Source organism: Rhynchophorus ferrugineus, unplaced genomic scaffold (assembly GCF_030347505.1).
Source record: "Rhynchophorus ferrugineus isolate W39M unplaced genomic scaffold, kcgeb_rfMv2 rfM9, whole genome shotgun sequence".
Taxonomy (NCBI): domain Eukaryota; kingdom Metazoa; phylum Arthropoda; class Insecta; order Coleoptera; family Curculionidae; genus Rhynchophorus; species Rhynchophorus ferrugineus.
In genome coordinates, this window is record NW_027472588.1 from 19038303 (window position 1) to 19059957 (window position 21655).

Below are 21655 nucleotides of genomic sequence, written 5' to 3' on the forward strand. Positions count from 1 at the left end.
GAGGGGTTTCAGTAATTGGCAGATGATCGTTATTTCGAATAGCGGGTAATTCAATTGATAAATCGACAGAAAGCTATTGTGGATTAGCCATTATGTATTAAAATTAACCACAGAGGTCACTTAATAGTTATTAAATGTTTAATTTAAATTTTTTTTACGCGCGTCATGTTTTATTTGCTCGATTGACCGTTCCGAAAATAAGAAGAAAATTCTTAGACGGTAGAGCCGTACTTAAAAAAATTAATTTTAAATTTCACGTCCAATAGTTCACGTTTTAAATCACGTTCTCACTCCAAAATGGTTGAGACTATGTTTTCACTTTTAATGACCACCCCTTTTATGACGCTAATAGTAACTCGGATGCTTTTTTTATTTTCGTTTTTTTTACAACAGAGCGTTCTGAAAGGTACGTCTGCACTGGTCTGAACAGAACTATTTTACTAAATGGAAGACTTATATTTTATGTTGAGCAGTGTGAAAACCATAGAATTTAATTAAAAACTAGGTTAATTTGTGTAATGGGTCTTTATATTCATATTTCCCATCTTTATAAATAGATATATCCGATGGTAATACTTGCGAGCACCTAATAATTGAAATTTCTCTTAAAAAGTCTATAAGGATCTATGGAAACTACAAAATAGCGGTAAACAGGTATTATGTCGGGAATCACTGAAACATATAAGTGCATTTTCGGAAAATAAAATGAGCAATTATGATGCAACTGAATCGGTAGACTATTAGTTTAATTGCTTCTTGTTCCAGATCAGTGAACGCCGGAATAATCGTTTCATTGCGTACGTCCCCATTCCCGAACATCCGCAATCATTTTTCAAATCTATTGTGCGCCGTCTTCTCTCCCATGGTGAACAGGAACTGTCTCGACTCAGTGATATAAAACGTCAGGACCCTTGACATGAGTCCGGCCATCGTCGCTTTTATTTCGGCTAATTTAAGTGTACGGCCAACTTTCAATGGAACTTTTCAACTGTCCAGCGTCAGTCTCCGTATCGTGGCACCCCTTTACCCGTTTTTTGTCAACAAGATCGTGTATTAAATTGGAAAAAAATACGACATAAATATAAATAATAAAAATGGTGAATTAAAAATGTATTTTATATAATGTTTGGAATTTATTATAGTTATTTTGAATTATATCATATATATAAACATTCCAATCAAAAGGGCAATGCACGTCATACACGCAATGCCATCGAACATATTGCCATATTCAGTTTGTAAAAACTTTAAACTCGAAACGGATTTTTCCTTCTTATTTTACTAATTAGCATTACTCTAGTTAAATAGAGACATAATAAAGTCTGATGTGCACGAACAAATAACCTAAGAGGTATATAAAATTCGATTTAAGTTGGTACTGATCGACACTGTTGTCATATGTCTACACGATTATTCTGATAATAATCTGAGGTTATAAATCGCCACATGTTCTTTTGTCAAATTGAATTCAACAATTGTTTCAAAAACAGTCAACGTTATTTCCAAAGGCTTATCTCGAATTGTCTATTTTACCCATTCCAATGTTATTTGAGAAAAATTGTGAAATTTTGTTTAACTTTGTATTAATATTAACACATTTAAAAATTCGAGTCCTAACAAATAAAAATTCAACTTTGTTCATCAAGATACTCACCTTAGAGGAGAGGTGTAATTCATTTCGAATCCTGTATTATTTAATACCTTTTTCACAAAATAATTTGTGTTTGCTTTTAAAATAAAACTCAACTTCAACAATTACTTGAAGTGAATGAATGAATGAAGCCACTTTCCGTTTTGGTGCATGACACATTGTGTTGATGGCGGTGAAAATTGTTGCATTCTACATTCTAAATTAATATATATATATATATATATATATATATATATATATATATATATATATATATATATATATATATATATATTTGTTGTGATCTGGTTGTTTCGGTCGTACTAGATAGTTTGTATAGACCGTATTTATAGATTATTTTAATAATTTTGTATTGTAATTAGATATTCGAATATTTATCGATAACGTGGAGATCTAATTTTACATTGGCAAAGAATTCAAACAAGTTGTCTGCTTTCGTTCCAAGGCACGAAAACGTTAGAGAAAAATGTTTAAATATTGTAAGATGCAAATCAGCGGGTATAATTTGAACATCGGTAATTTATTTACAACAACAACAACCTTCCTAATGTAGGTATTTATTTTTCTAAATACCTTTAATTATGGCTAAAGTGTAATTAACTGAACTTACTGAACATTCTAATGTTGTTCTAATGAAAAACCATATAGTCTTAAAATATAAAGAAAGTTATTAGTTAAAGTCAAGCCATCAATAAGTGTCAACATGTGTACTGGGATTTTAAAAAGCCACCACCAATATTTGGCTTCTTATACATTAACAATTTTGCTGGTCTATACTTCATTAAATCTGTTAATAATGTGACTAGATCAAGTTTTTACAGACTAATATGTGTGTGTTATGGTAAACAGAAGTTTCAAATTTTATTTCGAACAATACTTGTCTACAACCAATGTCACTGAAGTCAAGTATACTAAAATAAATTAGGCAGAGATCTATTTAAAGAATTCATAAGATAATTTAATATGTTAAAGCATATCTAAACAGATATTTCGTAAAGTACTTGATGAAGTATTTCAGTTGCACCTGATTATACTATTGTAAGGCTATTAATATGTAAGTTAAATATATTGGTGGCCTTGTCAAATAGATTTACATCTGTATCTTCAAATCATCATCATAATATTTTCCAGTAGATTTGCCTTGTATACAATTTTTATTTCTCTTAGTAAATATAGGGTACTTGATGCCAATAATACTATTCTCACAGTTGTCAACTAGGGATTATGCTATTATGAGGTATTAACGTTGGTCCTTGTCCTTATTAATTGTCTTAATGTGTTAATCTTACTGCGTTTCTTAAGTGTTATATCGATAGTATTTTTACTTAATGGTCTTCAATATTCCACCAAATTTTCTGGTTAATGTGCCTGATAAAAGCTCTGGTATTTTCTTTAAAATTATTATATCAATTATAGTCACCATCGACATATCGATTCTTAGCATATTTAGGTCATTAGCCTTGATACATCACAGTTTAATTTTTTCGTTTCTCCCATTGGTAGCACAAAATCAATTCTTTAACCATGAAATATAAGGGATAAGGCCAAATAAAATCGAAGCGCCCTAAATAGTTCAAACGTTGTAATGCAGAAATAATGGGTAGAAGGCGCTGATGACAATGTCAATGTCTTGTCAATATAGAACTTCTGAATTTTGTGTGTTTTTATTTCTGGTAAAATATTAAAAATCTTACCTTAAGTCATAAAATAATTGCATTTTTAATCGTCTCTCTATAGATTAATATAATAAATTTATATTTTTGTAATTCTTTATTACAGTCACCTGGTCTATTGATATTATGTCTGTTAATTAATGACTAACTAAAACAATTTATTAAATCATATATAATTTAACAATTCATATCTTGTAATAAATTAAAGCTGTCTGAATAATAATTGCTTAAATTGCCATTAAACGCAATTTTGTACTAGTATATATCAAAGAGCTTCGCGTAAAATCATTTAAAAACAAATTCTTAAACGACTGCTATTACAGTTTACAACGCTAGACAACTCAAAAGGACCAAAAAGCATTTAAAAAAAATTCACAGTTTCATCGTCGTGATTTAATAAACGACACAACTCGTTATAATTATAGTTAACAACGAAAAATGATGGGCACTTCATCTACGCCCGTTTCAAGGCTGTTAAAATTATTTGAAAAAAAATCCCAGCGTAGCAAGACGGCCTGCTGTGTTAACAAGCTGTATTAAGCACAGTTTTTTCGCCATCGTCCTCCATGTCGGGAACTGTGCGATGCTCCGCTACGCCTAGTTCCGATTGTTCGCAAAAACAAAGTCTCTCAAACCATTAAGGCAAATTTAAAAAAGTCCAGACACCGATGAAGCATGAAATTATAATTTAGCGTGCTGCTGATTGTTACTTTTAAGTTGATGAACTTAAGAAAAAATGGCAATCAATCGTCGAAATTACACAGTTGAAATGACACATAACTAATGATTTTGACGACAGAGGCCAATGGTAAAAAATATATACCGGAAGCTTTTGTGGTATCATTAATGCTTTTAATTGTACTTGATTTAATAGTTGCAAATTAGTGTTTCTGATGCTTATTCATCATCATCAAGCCATAGCCGGCGCTCCGGGTGATTGTCTCAACCAATACGCTGCTGCTGGTCTCGCAGGATTTGAACCATGTTTTTCGCAGCTGGCTTGCTGCTTCTTCCACCTAAAAAGGTTCGCCATAGAAGGCTGAGAAAAATTTGTTCATTCATTTGATTTAGAAAACTAGAACAAATAAGTTGTAAGATCTTATTCTTAGTAATAAGGTTGCAGATTTATTCTTAACTTATATATAACTATATATTTCGAACTTACGTCTTCCTTATATAATGTATAGAATAATATATTACATTAGCCTATCGGCTAGATGCCAACCAGATACCCAATTTAGACATTTCGTTATTTGAGTAAATTGAATAGTTTTTAGTTGACGCATTGTACACTCTTGCCTATCGGCAAATCACACATAACTAGGACGACCGTTGCGAGCCATTTCGACATAATATTATATAATCTGTATATAAGTTCATAAATAGTTAAGATTCTAAAGCAGTTATAACAGATACTTCCAACATATATAACATATCGTTACAGCCAAAGTTGGGCAGTATTTGAATTACTTTGAATTAAAATTCTTCATTAAAAAGCATATTCATATTTGCTATTTGTAATTCAATTATTTCTTTAAAATATAAGTCTAATTGGTGTTTGAAATACCTGACGCTAAAGAATTTTGTAATTAGTATTTTAAATACTTATGGATTTAAAATACATTTCAACATAAATACATTTAACGATCTTACTTATGGGATTTTGTACAGAAAATAACGTTTGATAGCTTTCGTATGCAAAATAGTAGCCGCTAAATATATCATTCTGTAAAGTTGGCAACACTGCACCTGCAGTGTCAATATATTGTCAGTTTTTTACGAAACTTCTGTGTATTATTTATTGCCTACTTCAATGTCTGTGAGAACCAGATTAGATCGGCTGAAAGATTGCAATTTTATACTGATTTTGAATATTAAATCCAATTTGGTAATAAGCAAGAACCTATAGAATAAATACATATATTGGAAAATCAAACAAATACAGAATGCGAAAATGCTAAGAAATACTGCTCAGCTGTAATGTTGTATGAATTTCGCTTGTAATAAACCATGGCACAAAGGGCTACAGGTTAATCTAAAAGAGGCTTCTTCATCTGCACTTTCAAAATGGTGGCCGCTAAAAATATCAATCTTCAAACTTGGCACCACGGCACTTGTAGTGTCGAGTCAATATACTGTCAGTTTTTAGTTTCATACCAGAAAGGGCTATTTTCACGAAATTTTTGTGTATTATTTCTTTTTGATTAAGAATGTTGTTAGGGTAACAATTGTCACAGTGGCAAACTTCTGCCTACTTCATTGCCTGTAAGAACCAGATTGGAATGGCTGCAAGGTTGCAATTTGAGGCACTTTACTGTTATTGCATCACAACTAAGAGAGAACTTAGAAGATTTTTTAATTATTACCTGAAATAGATGGAGCCAGATTGGCATCACTGTACTATCTGAATTCCAAAATGCGTTGTTTGCTAAAATAAAACACATAACAAAGAAAGTTAAATAATTGAAAATCTTGTGTTAAATATATGATTTATGTCGATACAGGAGCCAATATAGAAAAGAAGAAGAACAACCAGTAGAGGGCACTGTAATTTGTCTGTAATTTGAGACTGTTCAAAAATGTATAAAAGATCAGTGACGTAAATAAAGTTTATCTGTTGTTCCAAAGCTATAAGTGGTGTTATTAATTCCGTCCCGCCCCGAATCATAAGTGATTCGTAATAGGTTATGGACACAGATTTCTCGGTATAAATGGGAAGAAGCAGGGGGTTGAGGATGGAGAGTGCAGAGGAATGGATCCTTTCACGTAAAGTTCGAGTTCGGTAAAGTATATGTATATATAAATATACATACAAGTAGAAAAAGGATATTAGAAATAGGAAGATGGCTGTATGCAATACATGGCGGAATTAAGTTATGGAGCACCAGAGCACTCATACATCTTATCTTATCGGTAGGATAAACAGAAACATTGTAATAAACGGAGAATAATTTTTAATTTGCAAAAACCAGAGAAATACTGAACAGTAGAAACATGAGGTCCAACAGAGTTACAGGTGGGATAAAAAGCCATTGAAAGCAATGAAGAAGAATTTAGTAAAAAATCTTAGAATTTTGATATAAATATCGCTTAAACACAACTGGAACTAAAGCAGCAGGTAAATCAAATTGACGTTTGAGTCGTATTTTTTAATTAAAACAATAAATAAAGATATCCATATCAGGAAATCATAACCTAATATCAGCAGCCCAAGAACAAACTAAATATTTGGCATTAAAAGTGAAAGGGTGTGTGAGAGAAGTCTGTCTGAAGTAAGTATAAGAAGAAAAGTTAATTTTAACAATTGTTTATCACATAATTGTGTAGACTTATTCAATTTAATCATTAAGTAAATTGAAATTATCACCATGTAGAAATAGAATAGTTCTAAATTCAAATAAATATGAATCTAGAATGTAAAAGTTTTGTTCTGGCAATTTAAATGTATTTTAGTAATTTTTATTTAACATGTTAATTATGTTAGTTATTAGATACATTCAAATTGAGCTGGGGTATTAAATATATTATTTATGCCGATACAAAGCCAATGTAGAAAAGAACAACTAGTAGAGGGCTCTGTAATTTGTATCGAGTCTATTCAAAAATGTATAAAAGACTAGCGATATAAATAAATAAATTATCTTTTGTTCCAAAGCCATAAGCGGTGTTATTAATTCCGTCCCATCCCGAATCATAAGTGATTCGTAACAGTTTGTGCTTATCGAAACCTGCAGAAAAGTTGTTTCATTCAGCAGGTCTTATTCATTCTCCAACCACAGGCTGTTACCTAATAGTAAATTTAAAAATCTAGTGCACATGAAAGGAAATTCTTATTTTACTAATTAATAAGCTGGATTGGATTTGTTCTATTGTATTTATATAACCTAACATCTGATTGTATTTTGTAATTTGTACATTGCATTTTAAGAAAAATAGTTAAAACACCGTACTTTGTATTTTATATTTTAACAATGCGACTTGTAATTCGCACTATAAATACATACGAGATATCTTGTAGTTTGCATTTTAATTCAAGCAAAACAGGCATTTTAGCCAGCTCTGCTTACATAATGACTAAAAATAGAAATCTGATTTCTGAACATCAAATCCAATTTCCTAATAAGCAGGAATTTATAGAAAATATACATAGATTAGCAGCCAAAAAAAACAGAATGCAAAAATGCTAAAAAATATTGCTCCGCCTATAATCTTGCATATATCTCGCTTGTAATAAAGCATGGCACAAAGGGTTGCAGGTAAATCTAAAAGATGCTTCTCCTTCGCCTATATTTTCACCTACTAAAATCTTTTCTATAAAGGAAGATGATGATGAACTCATTGAACTATATCCCAAATATTCAGGGGTTTCATAAGGCAATGTATGGGGTCAAGTATTGTATCTCCTGTATACTGATGATTAATCAACGACAAAATTCACGTCTATGGTAACATATACAAACACGGAAATCTTAGTATTTCAGACTGGGGCCCAATGATGGTATCATGGATACTTCAAATGCACCTTAAAAATGTAACCATCGTTGAAAATTGGTCTTACCAAAAATTAGAAATAGAAACAAAATGTAGCAGTATAACTTTTACCTGGCGTAGAAAAGCGTTCCCACTAATGACTAATAATAATTGTCAATTCCTCCAGGCGGAGAACGCTAAATATCTTGGGTTGCATCTAGACCTGCACGATACATAACCGGATAAAGCCAAATAAAAACAGGCTCGACTTAAACTAAACCAAATACATTGGCTTTCTCGATGCAAAACTAATTCATACTTATCTAGCAAGTTATTTCTGTATAAATGTATACTTGATCTGCGAGATTGAACTATGGTACTTCTAGCAAATATAATATAGTAATAATTCAACGTTTCCTAAAAAGTTGTATATAGTCTATGCTTGGAACTATGCCTCTAAAGACGTGATACAGCGTAATATCCCTCTATAAGCCGTAACAAGAATTATTCAAAATATTATTGTTAAGTACTTCGAAAGATTATCAGTGCAGTTCAATGGACTTGCCAAACTCCTAAATGCGATTGATAACAGTGAGGTATGTAGGCTAAAACCTTTACAACCACAGATCTGGTAAATGGACATACATAAACTTTAGAGTAAGAAATGACACTGAAATGACCTTCTATGTTTTATTTATATAATAATCATAAAAAATACTTATTATCCTCCCTAGAGCAAATTGTTGGACTACAAAGGGTGAGAAACATGTTTATGGGAAAAATAAGCAGATCATGTTAATTTCAAAACTAGTAATGACAAAATCAATGGCGGATAACAGGTTCTAACAAGATGATGCTACGTAGATAGATACTTGAGATGAGATAAAGGCATGTAGCCCCTGCAGAGATGACGTGAATTGGCCACCAAGATCGTGAAGAAATCACCTTTATTAGACTTCTTTGTGGGATTTTGTGGTCCTGTAGGCCTTAAGTTGAAAGTATCTGTCAATGAAACATATAGGCAATATCTCGGGATTTATCATTATTTCCAATCATTCCATATCATTTATCCAACTTATTCACCATACATAGCTCTCTCCAATTTTTCGTTCTACTTACTACTGAAAAAAACTTTTTCGTAGGTGTGTATTAAAGATGATGGAGTTTACAAAATAGAGAAAATGAGAAAATAAAGTACTTTTTATAATTATTTCACAATGTGTTTATAATGCTGACGGAACATTACAGAATGTGTCGGGAAACAATTAGTATAATCTATATCCAGTAGTACATTATTATATCATTCTCGATTTCATTCACTTTTTCATTAACCTGAATCTGTAGATCTTGTTACCTCTTATATATCCCAAACAAGACAAATATTGAAACGAGATAAGCAGAAATATTTCAAGGTACGATCTTTCTATATAACAAGAAATTATAATATCTTAAAATATAATTTGAAAGGAAAAACAATAGTTATATTCGCAAATAATACTGCACTACTTATTCATTAAGAAGTTAGAAACACAATGATATTGTAATATAATAATTGGACTAAACAAAGGAAAATCATTGTGTTCATATAAATTTCATCAATAAATTAATTAAGACCCTGTAGTCTCAAAGTATTAGCAAATACTAGGAGTTACTTTAAATTATAAAATATCTTAAAAATAGTAAAACAATGAAAGGAACAAAATCAGCTATGGAATCTAGCCTATGGAATTCAGTTATGGGAATGTTTTGCGAGAAATAATATGAACGTAAACAAGTGCCTTAGAATAAAGCTCTGATAAGTATTGTCGATACACTATAACCACCAGATACTATAAGAACAATTACTTACACCGAGACTGTCGGTTTCCAACTGTTATAAGGGAAATTAATCGAGATTCTCAACAAGATATCAGAAAATACTCTATTCTCAGATTTACATCGAAGTATGGCAACTCTTGGATAACACTGAACTAGAACGCAAACTGAGGGAGACCAAACAGATTGATCTTGTGCAGATTTGTAGAGTAATGTAATGGCCAATGGGTCTTCCTAGATAAATACCTAGTTGTAAATCAATGTAGAGACAAATTGTAGTCAAATTGGTTAATTGACAATAACTAGTATTAATATATACATAAATTTAAAAAATACCCAAGCTGAAACAGAAGATCTTTGATAAATTTCCAAAACTAATTGAAAACATTTATTCCTGGTTTAATCATGTCTTTCAACGCATTCATATAAATTTACATTTTTGTCACTCTTATGCCAAGACAATTCCATCGCTGTAGAACTTTTGAGATATCTGAGTGAAAGAATTAACCTAGTTTTCTTTGAAGCTCATTTACCACAAAAGAGAAACTGAAACAATCTTTAAGGAAACAGATTATACACTGAATGTAAACTTTCCAGTTAATCTGATTAACACTCGATTTCTCACTAAAAATATGTCTAGTGTGGTCATGATACTAGACAATATCATTCTTATTCATCAATTCTGATAGTTTTTTTGAATCGCCTGCTTTCTTCCCTAGCAGACGAAAATCGAGTAGGTTTGAAGAGCAGAACAACTCATGATGTAGCTAAAACGACTTAGCATCATTTTCATTGGATTCAATACGAGATTTGCAACCGTTTATGAAGCTTCTTCACTTTTCAAAGTTGTCCTATATCATTCACGTTTCATCGGCCGAAATAATTCGTTCTCGACTTGAGTTTGATTGATCTCAGAAATGATTAACAAGTGGAAACTTTTAGTTTGGAAATGGTTTATTAAACTGTTTACTGTGAATTTAGAAAATGATAACATTATATAAATGATGAAGAACATTTATGGTCGATGTTTAGTTCTCTTCAAATATGACCAGATGACATATATTGATCTACCATAATATTTTATTTATAGACTCGTCGGCTTTGTTGACTTTTCGAACGATTCGTCAGCTAAAACGAAGTTCTGCTTTAACCTAGAAACTTTCGAAACGAATAACTATCAAAAAAACAAAACATGGCAGAGTCGTTACACTTCTAATAAAGAAATAATAACTAAAAATCATATTTGCATACCAATACAAAATTATATTCATATTTTATCTGTATTCTAAGCATAATACGATGCACTTCTTTAAATGACGGGCTTTAAAACATATTAGGAAAAGTATATCGAAACCGACAGTGACAGAAAAAACTGATGGAGCCAATGCCCAACTAATTTGCATCCCCTCTGAATTATTTATAGAGTTTAAAAATAAAACAGAAACAATGAGCCGTAAATTACATGCAAATCTGACCCAAACTAAAATCGGATTACAGACAAGTTTTTTTTATCTTGTCATGTATTTTTGTAGGGCTAAGAAGCTTTTAATGTTTAAAATAAAGTTCATCGAAAACCAATCATTTCTGAGTCACACGAAAATATAGGGTGAAATAATGCTGCATTTTATAATGCGGTCGATATACCAGATACAATGAAATGGGTTTTGAATTAACATATTATTTTCCCACAAAACAAATTCATTACATTTATTATCAAGATCATTACATTTTTCCCATTAAACTATAACCTAACTATTCATTATTAGTAACATTGAAAGTTATTATTGATATATCATTAGCATCAATTTTAAATTGCAATAAAAATTAATCTAAACCTGCAAAATACATTTTGGTAACATTCATAATTAAAGAAGATCAATGGCTGTTTTAATATTATTTGCTATTGATTGCTACGATACGAAATGGCATTGAGAGCTGACTAATTTGATATTTACTTCAGTATTCCTGCCTCAGCATTTACACCCAATAAAAACGGATTTTGAGTGACTCCTGTCCAAAGAGAATTTTTAACCTGCAATTATTATGTGTAAAAATATTTTATATTTCATCCATAAATCTGTCTTTTTATTTATTAGGAGAAATTATAATTCGAAATCGAAAAATTGCAGTGGATTTAAAATTATTTAAAACTTAAATCAGATATTCTGAGCATTTCCGTGTGGCTAATCAGCTAAATATGCGCAGTGATGTGAAGTGTGTATACTAAAACGTCTAATACCGTCCGATGTGATTATTGGACATATATAGACCTTAGAATAGGCTTTACAATAATATTAAACTGCCAGTGAGTAATAATAAAAAAAAAATGACGATTTTGGAGTCGATTACAAAGAACAGTCCGAACTCTATTGGAAGAAAACCCAGATTTGCTGAGGGGGTGCAAAAATTGACGGATGATTGCCAAACGCTGCCAAACCAGAATCGTTCTTTCGACACGGTATCACCATGTTGCCAGAAGAGAAATGGTTGTAGAAAATCATGAAAAATATTTTGATTAATATATATTTTACCACTTTTTAGCCATAAATACTTACTAATACTTAATAAATACTAAATAATAAGTAAACATACTAAATATTACATATAAAAATACATAAATATTTTTTATTAATTTAATTATTAATTTAAATAATATACTTTTTTATTAAAATTGTTACTAATTATTTTATTTTAGTGTCTTTGAGAAAACATTGTAAAACTCATGTTATTTAAGACACACCTTTTATAAGATTTTCCTTGATTGACAGCAGTGATATTTCATGATGTGTCGGTTCCATATACCTTGACACCTTTCTTTCTTCACTTTTAAACGCTCATATAAATATTCTCCTTGTTCCTTTCTAAAATTTCCGGGATTCTTGAGAAATCTATTCAGGCGGAGAAAATTGTATAATATAAGAAAACAGTATTCTCATACTTTCTCCTAAAGTTTTGAAGCTTGCTAAAACATTTTGCACAATTTATTTATAATTATTTGGTACTTACGAATATTTGATACTCTGTATCTTTCAACAATGTCCAAATATGAAGGCCATCAAACATATCAGCTTTTAAATTTTCCATATTCAGCTTATAAGTTACCTTACAAATATATCTCAATCAACCTCTTTCCTCGTTTAACACTACTTTATTAATTAAGTTAATCTTGTCACCAATTAAGGTAATGTATTTATGCGCAATCAATATGCCGAAAGCGTATTCCAACTACATAAAAAACACTTAATAATAATTAGATTTATAGCTGTTATGCCAAACATAAATTCCTACAAATCTGTAGAAAGCAGATTGATTGATCTACCTCCAAAACTACTGCTTCTTTTAGCAATGTAACTTTCTTTCAAAAACTATCTACTTTGAACATAATTTGCATTTTATGTATCTTTTAAGGTCAATTATGTAACTTAAAAGGACGTAGCTATCGGTGTGTCGCTCCCAATTTTATATATCAATTTAAAAAATTTCCGGCTTGGTTGGCGTATTGGTAAAGGCGACAAGACGGTCCTCTTGTCATTGTTAGTCGCAGGTCCGAATCATACCGGAGCCTAAACTCTGCTTGGTTAAAAGGAAACTAAAATATAACAAAAAAAAATTAAAATTTTTTTTTGAAGATTGTCAAAAAAATTGACACAAATTCCTGTTGTGTACATTACTTTAAAAACCATTACATTAATTTAAAATTATATCAGTTTGTGTTTTATTATTACTGTTTTTCCATTACAGTAGTATAACATGTATAAAGATCGCACAATTTCACACAAATCTGTATCTTGTAACAAGGGAACAGAACTTGTTTTTTATGTTCATAAGAAACCTATTTCACCGTTTGATATGAAAGCGATTTTTTACGTAAAAGTTTTTGCAGAAAAATAATAACAATCTTTCAAGCTGTCATTGAAAATGCTCGGCCACTTTTTTTTGTTCGTCTTAGAGTGTATTTAGAGCGGAAAAGGGTTCTTTCTTCACAAAAAAAAGAGAAAAGAGAATCGGATATGGAGTTTCATTTATAACACATAAAGAAGGAAAGTATTATATTACTTGGTGGTATAGGGCTGGCCCATTTTTTTGAATCTTCGAACAAGCGGTCGTGTTTTGATTGATGGTCAGTCGGGTGAATATAATTTGTTTATATATCAGTTATTTTTTAGGTAAGTGGGCACTAAAATAATATTTTAAAGTTAAACCAACATTATTTCTAAGTCAATTAACTTTGAAGGAATTATACAATTATGTTATTTTTGATTTATATAAAACTAAAACTAATTTTGTTTCTTCTATTATTATTATTATTATTACCTATTTTTAATCGACAATAAATAACTTTAGTACAATTTATTTGCTCTCATATTGCTATGATCTGATATTTAACTACAAAGGTTAAAAAAACATGACCCTAAAATCAAAAACATGTTTTTTATGAAGTGAAATTTATTTGAAAGTATGCTTCATTGACATCCAAAAACTACATTGGATAATTTGGTGACACATGTACCAGGATAGTTAATAATTAAATAGTTTTATTAGCGGTACAAATTAAGGGTCCAACGAAAAAGAGGTACATTAATAATTACATTTACGAATTAGATACATCAAGTGAATATTACTAAGTGATGTACATTAAAGTGGAGCAAAATAACTAGTTTTGGGACTAACAATCGCAATTTGCTTCCAGTGCTGTATTTTGCTATTAATTTGAATATAATAAGTATCATGACTAATCTGGATTAAACAACTATTTGAAGACAATCCTCACTTTAACAATTTACAATTACTTTAGCCGTAATAAATGTTATTTCAGCTAAAATCTTGATTTGATAGGAAAATTGACGTCTGAATAAAATATAAACGCGAGTTTAAAGGCTCAAGTCTGATTCAAAAGTGTATCAATGGTGTGATGTCGATAATTTTATTCCAAAACAGAAAAAAACTGTTAAATTTTGCAAAGCACGAAACAGTCAGTAGTGTCTTGACTATCGGTAATATATTGCTCGGAAGACCATTTCAATGTAAATATTTGGACTATCTTTAATTTGGTCTAAAATATCTCATATATCGATATAAATATCATTGTGGATAACATTTGAGGTTGTGCTTATTTGTTTTGTTTAGTTTAGGTTTTCTATATTAGCATAGAAACATAAATAAATAATATATAGTATATATATGTAGAGTGCAATGATTTTATACAATAATATAATATTATAAATAATATGTAGTAATACAAATAATAACTAGATGAGCCTAATAATTTTGCTCGTATATATGTTACAAAATAATATAGAAAATTATATTTAATGTAATATGATGGTATAGATTTATAAATGTATATAAAATCAAGTCAATATTCTACAAGTTTAGAATGCCAACCAGCCAGAAGAATATTAGTGTTTAGAAGCTTCTGATCGGTCGGGTTTGGTTGACCAAGTTTCGACTTAAGGTTTTCTATTTTGACTCTTTAGTGTCTATTGATTAAAAACAGGTTCAGTTAATAATTTTACTATTAAGCTTTATAAAAAAGTCGCAAAAAGCACCTTATTTATTATTATATAGATAGTGCAATTCTTGTACAACAGAAAAAACAGTTCATGATTGGGGTAGGTTGATTATTCAGGTTGGTTCACCTATGAAGTTATAAGGGCAAAATCTACGAAGAAAAAGGTTAAAAGATATAAAAATGTATTACCCATTATAGCTATAGAAACTAATATTCGATTTTCCGCCACATTAGTAAAACACAATAAAATTCAAATTATAAAAATAAAAAATCGGACGTTTGAACATTAAGCAATTTGGGTACCTAAATATAAACTTAATAAAGTACTAATAAAGCAGTAAAAAGTAATAATAAACTTTTTTAAATAAAGTACCTTCTTATTAAGTATTTAAACTGAAAAGAAACGAGTTCTTATAAACTTTAACCATTTGCTAACAAATAATCATATCGAACTAATGTAATTAAATTTATCATTTGGTGACAGTCTTATATATATATATATATATATTATATATATATATATATATATATATATATATATATATACAGGCTGATAGATAGTCAACCAACCACCTTTTATTTTTTAACTGCGTCCCATAACCTCAAAACTGCGACCAAATTAAATTGAATAATATTTAAAAAAAAGAACATGAGTCAAATATTGGTTAGAAATGTCTTAATTAACAATACCAATTAATAAATAGGCTTTATTACAAATAACATTACGAAAATAATAATTATTTATGCGCGTTGTTTTTCAATATTGCGTTCCCCCTCTTGTCATGGTCAGATTAAAAAAGTTAATATTAAATATCTTGTTAGTTGCACATCAAATAGTTCGGTGAGCTATGCTTCATCAGGATAATAGTAACTGATACATACACTTGATTCAACTAGGTGTTTTTATAATGTTCTTACAACCTGGTTATGGAAAACATAGGTTGTCGCCACTGAAGTCATGTAAGTAAAAAAAACTAAGAGAATATTTAGTTCAATAATTCGTAGGATACTTTAATACGATAAAGCATGTTTAAACACAGATATTGTAAAGTACTTGACAAAGTTTTGCATTTGCTTTTAGAAGTTTGCAAGGCTTTTAGTAAACAATTTGTAAATTTAATTTCCCCAAGTATTACAAAGTAATAAGGTACAATATCGGATTCGTATTTTCGTTCTACAAAGCTGCTGAAAGTTTAAGAAAATCAACCATGCCTCATAAAATATATATACTATAAAATATTTTGTATTATAATTACTATCAACAATGTAAAGTTAATATTTTGATAGCCCTATAATTCCCAGACCCTATGGCACTGTTATGCGAACTATATCAAGGAGAGCGATAAAAGTGCCAACTTCTGTATCAGTGAATATCTTTAGAAAAATTTCACATAACTACTTCCACCACTATACTAAGAAAACCAGCAGACATGATATCTCTTTGGAGAACACCAGTTCAAACCTCAAATTAATTTAACAAATCGTTTCACACTGGCACGCATTAACTGCGGAATGATGATAAGTTGCCTAAAGCAGGTTAACAAATTGTAGAAAACATTTTCAGCCTCCAAAACTATCAAAATAAGACCCAGTGTAAATAATCAACCGATTAGCCCAGTGGTGTTAATAAAAAACTAGTTCTCTCGACGTCGTTGGAGAACTTGTTCGATTTTTTTTTGTTCTGGCCTAAAAACCAGGCGGTGGAATGCATGACGCATACCTGGTCGCGGAGACTTGCCCTGGAGTGACAAGTTGGACCGGGTTATGTGGGACTGCCTCTGGGCTTACCAATACACTAAACCGAAACCGCCTCACAGTTGACCCCTGTGGATCACTACTGCTACTGCATTAAATGGCGTCTGTATTTTGGGATGCGCATGGAATAATTTTCATTGACTACCTTGAAAAAGGAAAGACCATTAACAGAAACTATTAGATAGCGTTATTGGACCGTTTGAAAGATGATATCGATGAAAAACGGCCGCATTTGAAGAAAAAGAAAGTGCTCTTTACCAAGACAATGCAACGTGTCAAAAATCCATGAAGTGGGCTTTGAATTGTTTCCTCATTTACCGTATTCTCTAGATCAGGCCCCCAGCGACTATCTCCTATTCTCAGAATTTAAAAGAATGCTCGCTGGGAAGAAATTTTCGTCGAATGGAGAGATGATCGATGAAATTGAGGCCTATTTTAAAGGAAAGGACAAATCGTAGTACAAAAATGGTATCGAAAATTTGGAGGGTCGCTAATCAGTATATCGCCTTTAAAGGGAATTATCTTGGATAAAAAAACTAATTTTGCCAAAAATATGTGTACTATGGTAGACCGGGGACTTTTCAATATAACTGTTATGTCTCCAACATCCTCAACAGCTGACAAAGTGCGAAAATCTGATCTAGAGTAAATTAGTTAAATATTGCCTTATATATATTTTTATTAATCTCTTGGACCATCAACAATCTACCCGTGGGCAATAAGTATTATTGTTTGATTTCTGTTAACCATCCTAACATGTAGAAGATCACTTCAGTAAGTGATCTGCTGTACAATTTATATTCAAAATCTTATTTCAGATACTATTCTAACTTATTTTAAAGTCAATCCTAACTTATTCTAATGACTATTCTAACTTATTCTATAAATTATTAAATTTCACTCTATGTGTCTGTTAACCAGTTCATATGGTAGCTTGCATTTGACCCTACGCACTTCACTATCATCGCGCACATTTAACTGTTTGGCGAGTGCATTGGGATGCACTAATAGTCTTTCAGAGTACTTCGCACTAGCACTTCGATTGTCTTATATAATAAGAATATAATTTAAATTATCTTACTCTTGTTAGCAAGTCAAGCGCTTTGTTAATTTTATTTTCTATATTTCCAACATCAAATCGAAATTTTTATATATTTCTATGAAAACATACGTCTTCTATATATAGCAACCTACATAAACAATGTAATTAAGAAGAATATAAGTGTATTGTATTTATAGCCGAAAAAATATAGCTGTTTAATTATCCATTATTGAATAAGAATAAACTATTAAGAAAATGGGGCGAGCATTTCGCTATGGTTCACTACAACTTAATCTGTACATAACATTAAATAAAACATGAAATTTTAAGATGATTAAATGTTTACTGATATACATACATTAAGACGTTTTCCTAATTCAAGTCTTAATTAATGTAGTGAATATATATTAAAGTCGATTTTTAATATTCGTCATTATGTATCTGTTGTACGTTATATTGATTAAAATCACATACTGACTATTAGCATTTTTGATGATTTTATCTATTATTTTTTGCTGCATGTCAACTCATTATAATATGAAGATAATCATTATTGATTAGCTAGCAAACATATTTTTTTAGGTTATTGATTCGTCAATGACAGCTTTACACCGTTGTGATATAAACTAGAGTTGGAAACCAATTAACAAGGATTATTGGGTACAAGAGAATTTGATAAAAACGTTAAGTTCATATTAATATTTATGTTTCGATCTACTAATTTAAATACGTCGGAATTCTACTTTCTTATGCCATATCGGATATAATATCGTAACATTTACATACTATTAAAGTAAGATAATATCAAACCTAATGATACTTTTAACGAAAATATTGGGGCTCATATTGAGTAATTTTTTTGTAATTTTGAAATTTTGTTGGGAAATGTTGTTGCAGCATATTCAAAGTATTGTCCGTTGATAGATATGTGTTTTTTCTAATATTTTTGAACAATATAAAATTTAACAGCCTAAAAAAAATTCCAGGTGTTTCAACAAATGTTGCTCTGCCTTTGTTCTGTCATGCGACTTCATACACTTTCGGATTTGCAGTACGTTTCTTTCACCTTTGATCGATCATTTCTAAATTCACCACCAACACCGGACATTTCTCATCTGCAGTTTTTTAAAATTTATCAATTTCGAATCAAAAATCGAACATAAGAATAAGATTTATAAGATTATTGTACAAAATCGCTGATGTTTGGCGGTCATATTATTGGCAAATGTCGATTTTTATTCAATATGATATTTCCACACTATGCAAAGCTTGGATAAATGTTCTTTAAATCCTGTGTTTGCACCTTTTGATTATTCAGAATCTGTTGTTTTTTTCAAAATTATTTCAGAACACGGCATTGAAAATATACGTATGCGTAACCTAAGTAAGTTAAAATTATTAGAATCTATTTTTTAAGAAAATGGCTTTATTTCTCATCAAAGCTCATTCATTTTGGCGAGAAATTAAACCTTTTCTTTGAATCAGTGCAAGGCTTCCTGCATTTTTCTAATAAGTACTCCAGTCTATCAAATAGGGCGAGAACCGCATTAATCCTGAGTTTCATGCATATACTATTTTAGTTTCTGCAAGAGAATAATTTTTGGAGTAAATTTGGTGACTTCTAAAATGTGCCACATTAAGCTCTGAATGGCACCCATGTTTCTTGTATATATATATCTCTAACAAACTATGAAACACTCAAAATCAAAACAAACCATATAGAAAAACACAACCACACCTGATACCTCTATGACTATGTTGAAATATTACACTTGAGACTGCAATTTGGTTAATCTGTATATAAGAGGAAACAGCGCTCTCGATACACTATCACTACTTGCAGTGTATTTGCATAGAATAGGAACTTTTTGAATCACTAAATTAGTAAATTTAATCATTATGGTTGAAAGTTATGACCAGCTAACCGCTTAATTTCTCTTAGAGTTTGGAACATATAGAACATATTTTGTTGATTGAGAGCGTAGAAAGAAGGTGGTCGCAAAAAAGCAGCTTTTAAGTATAAGAAATGTTTTAGAGATTTAAGGATTAAATACATTTTTTAGACCTTCAATGATTTACAAAATATAGTGTTACTCTGTACGCATCGGGTGCCATAAATTTACCAACTTCATGTTGAAGTGTGAACAAAAACAACTTCAGTGCGATGAAAATGTCTGAGTTTGTACCGAGTAAATCGCAGTTACAGGAAGTTCTACGTTTTTATTTCAATATGAAGAAAAGGGAGTCATGAAATGATATGTCAAACTTATCGTAATCATGCTAAATCGATTTCAATATCTGAATACTACTTTCGATTTTTTAAACATATTTTAAAGCCTCCTTTTTAAAAACGAGGGTTTACCTGGATTGGACCTACAGTTTAATGTGGGCTCCAGTGACCAACTTAGAGACCATCCCAAAAGACAACCGGTCTTACCCAGCGTGGTTACTGGCGTGACTGGGTTGGTTATTCCTTGTCGGATATTACACTGTTGCCTAAAGATATTTACAATTATAATAACAAACATAAAATATATCCATGTCCCAGCAGGATTCGAACCCTCGACTATCACAACAGTAGGAAGACCGTCCTGTTGCCTTGACCACTGCGCCAACGAATTCGGCGTTTCGAAATTATAAAGTGGTGATTTTGACATCGAAGACAAAGAGCACTCTTGATAGCCAAGCAAATTTTAAGTTGATGATTTGAAGACATTTTTCGACTATGATCCACGAAAATGTAAGGAAAATTGCAGGATTGTCGTGAGTAACACAATAAACTATTTCCAATCATTTGAAGGACATGGGAATGATCCGAACGCTTGAATATTTTGTGTCGTATGAATTGAAGCCAAGAGGCATTGAAAGGTACTTGGTCATATATGACATGCTGCTTCAACGGCAAAATAGGAAAAGTTTTTTGTATCGCATTACTTGGACCACCTTGTGATGCATCAACATCAACATCATTTGGCGAACGAAAAACGACCGGAATACTAAATATTATTCTTCACCATGACAACGCTTGACCACATATTTCAAAGAAGCAAGGGGAAAAGTATACTTGGAATTACTAAAATGAGAAATGCTACCCCATCCGCCACATTTTTCAGCCCTTGCTCCATCTGATTACTACTTGTGCCTGCCTGTGAATTGTAACCTGTCTCATTTTATCTGGATTTTGATCGACATGGTCAGTTATCAGAGATTGAAAAGATTCCATCGATAGCTCAACCTTCTACTGGCCTGTGACCGCAGAATACTCATTTTCAGTCAAATGTAATAATAGTAATGTGTCAATGTGTAATATAGGAGGTTTATTTGTATATCTAATTGTTACATTATAAATAGATGACAGATGGTATAAAGAACGAAGTAAGAATGTAATATAAATCTAAGTTTCATCTCTTTTTAGATATAAATTATGTTACTTATTTTTTAAACAATTATAATTTATTACTTCTAAGCTCTTGTAATAATATATACAGATGCTTTACTCTCCTTATTTTATTTTGATATATTTATATTATATTTATTATATATAATTTTATATTTTATATTGTATAGAAAGTTTTTTTTTATATCGACGTTTCTAGAAAACATTTTTAGTTATTTTACGGTATATATAAAATATGTCAGCAGGAAGTGGAGCATCTATGTCTTGATATATGAGCACATTATTATTATATTATGATATATTGAAAATAACCCATCCTAAGCTGAAAAATTTGTTTTTT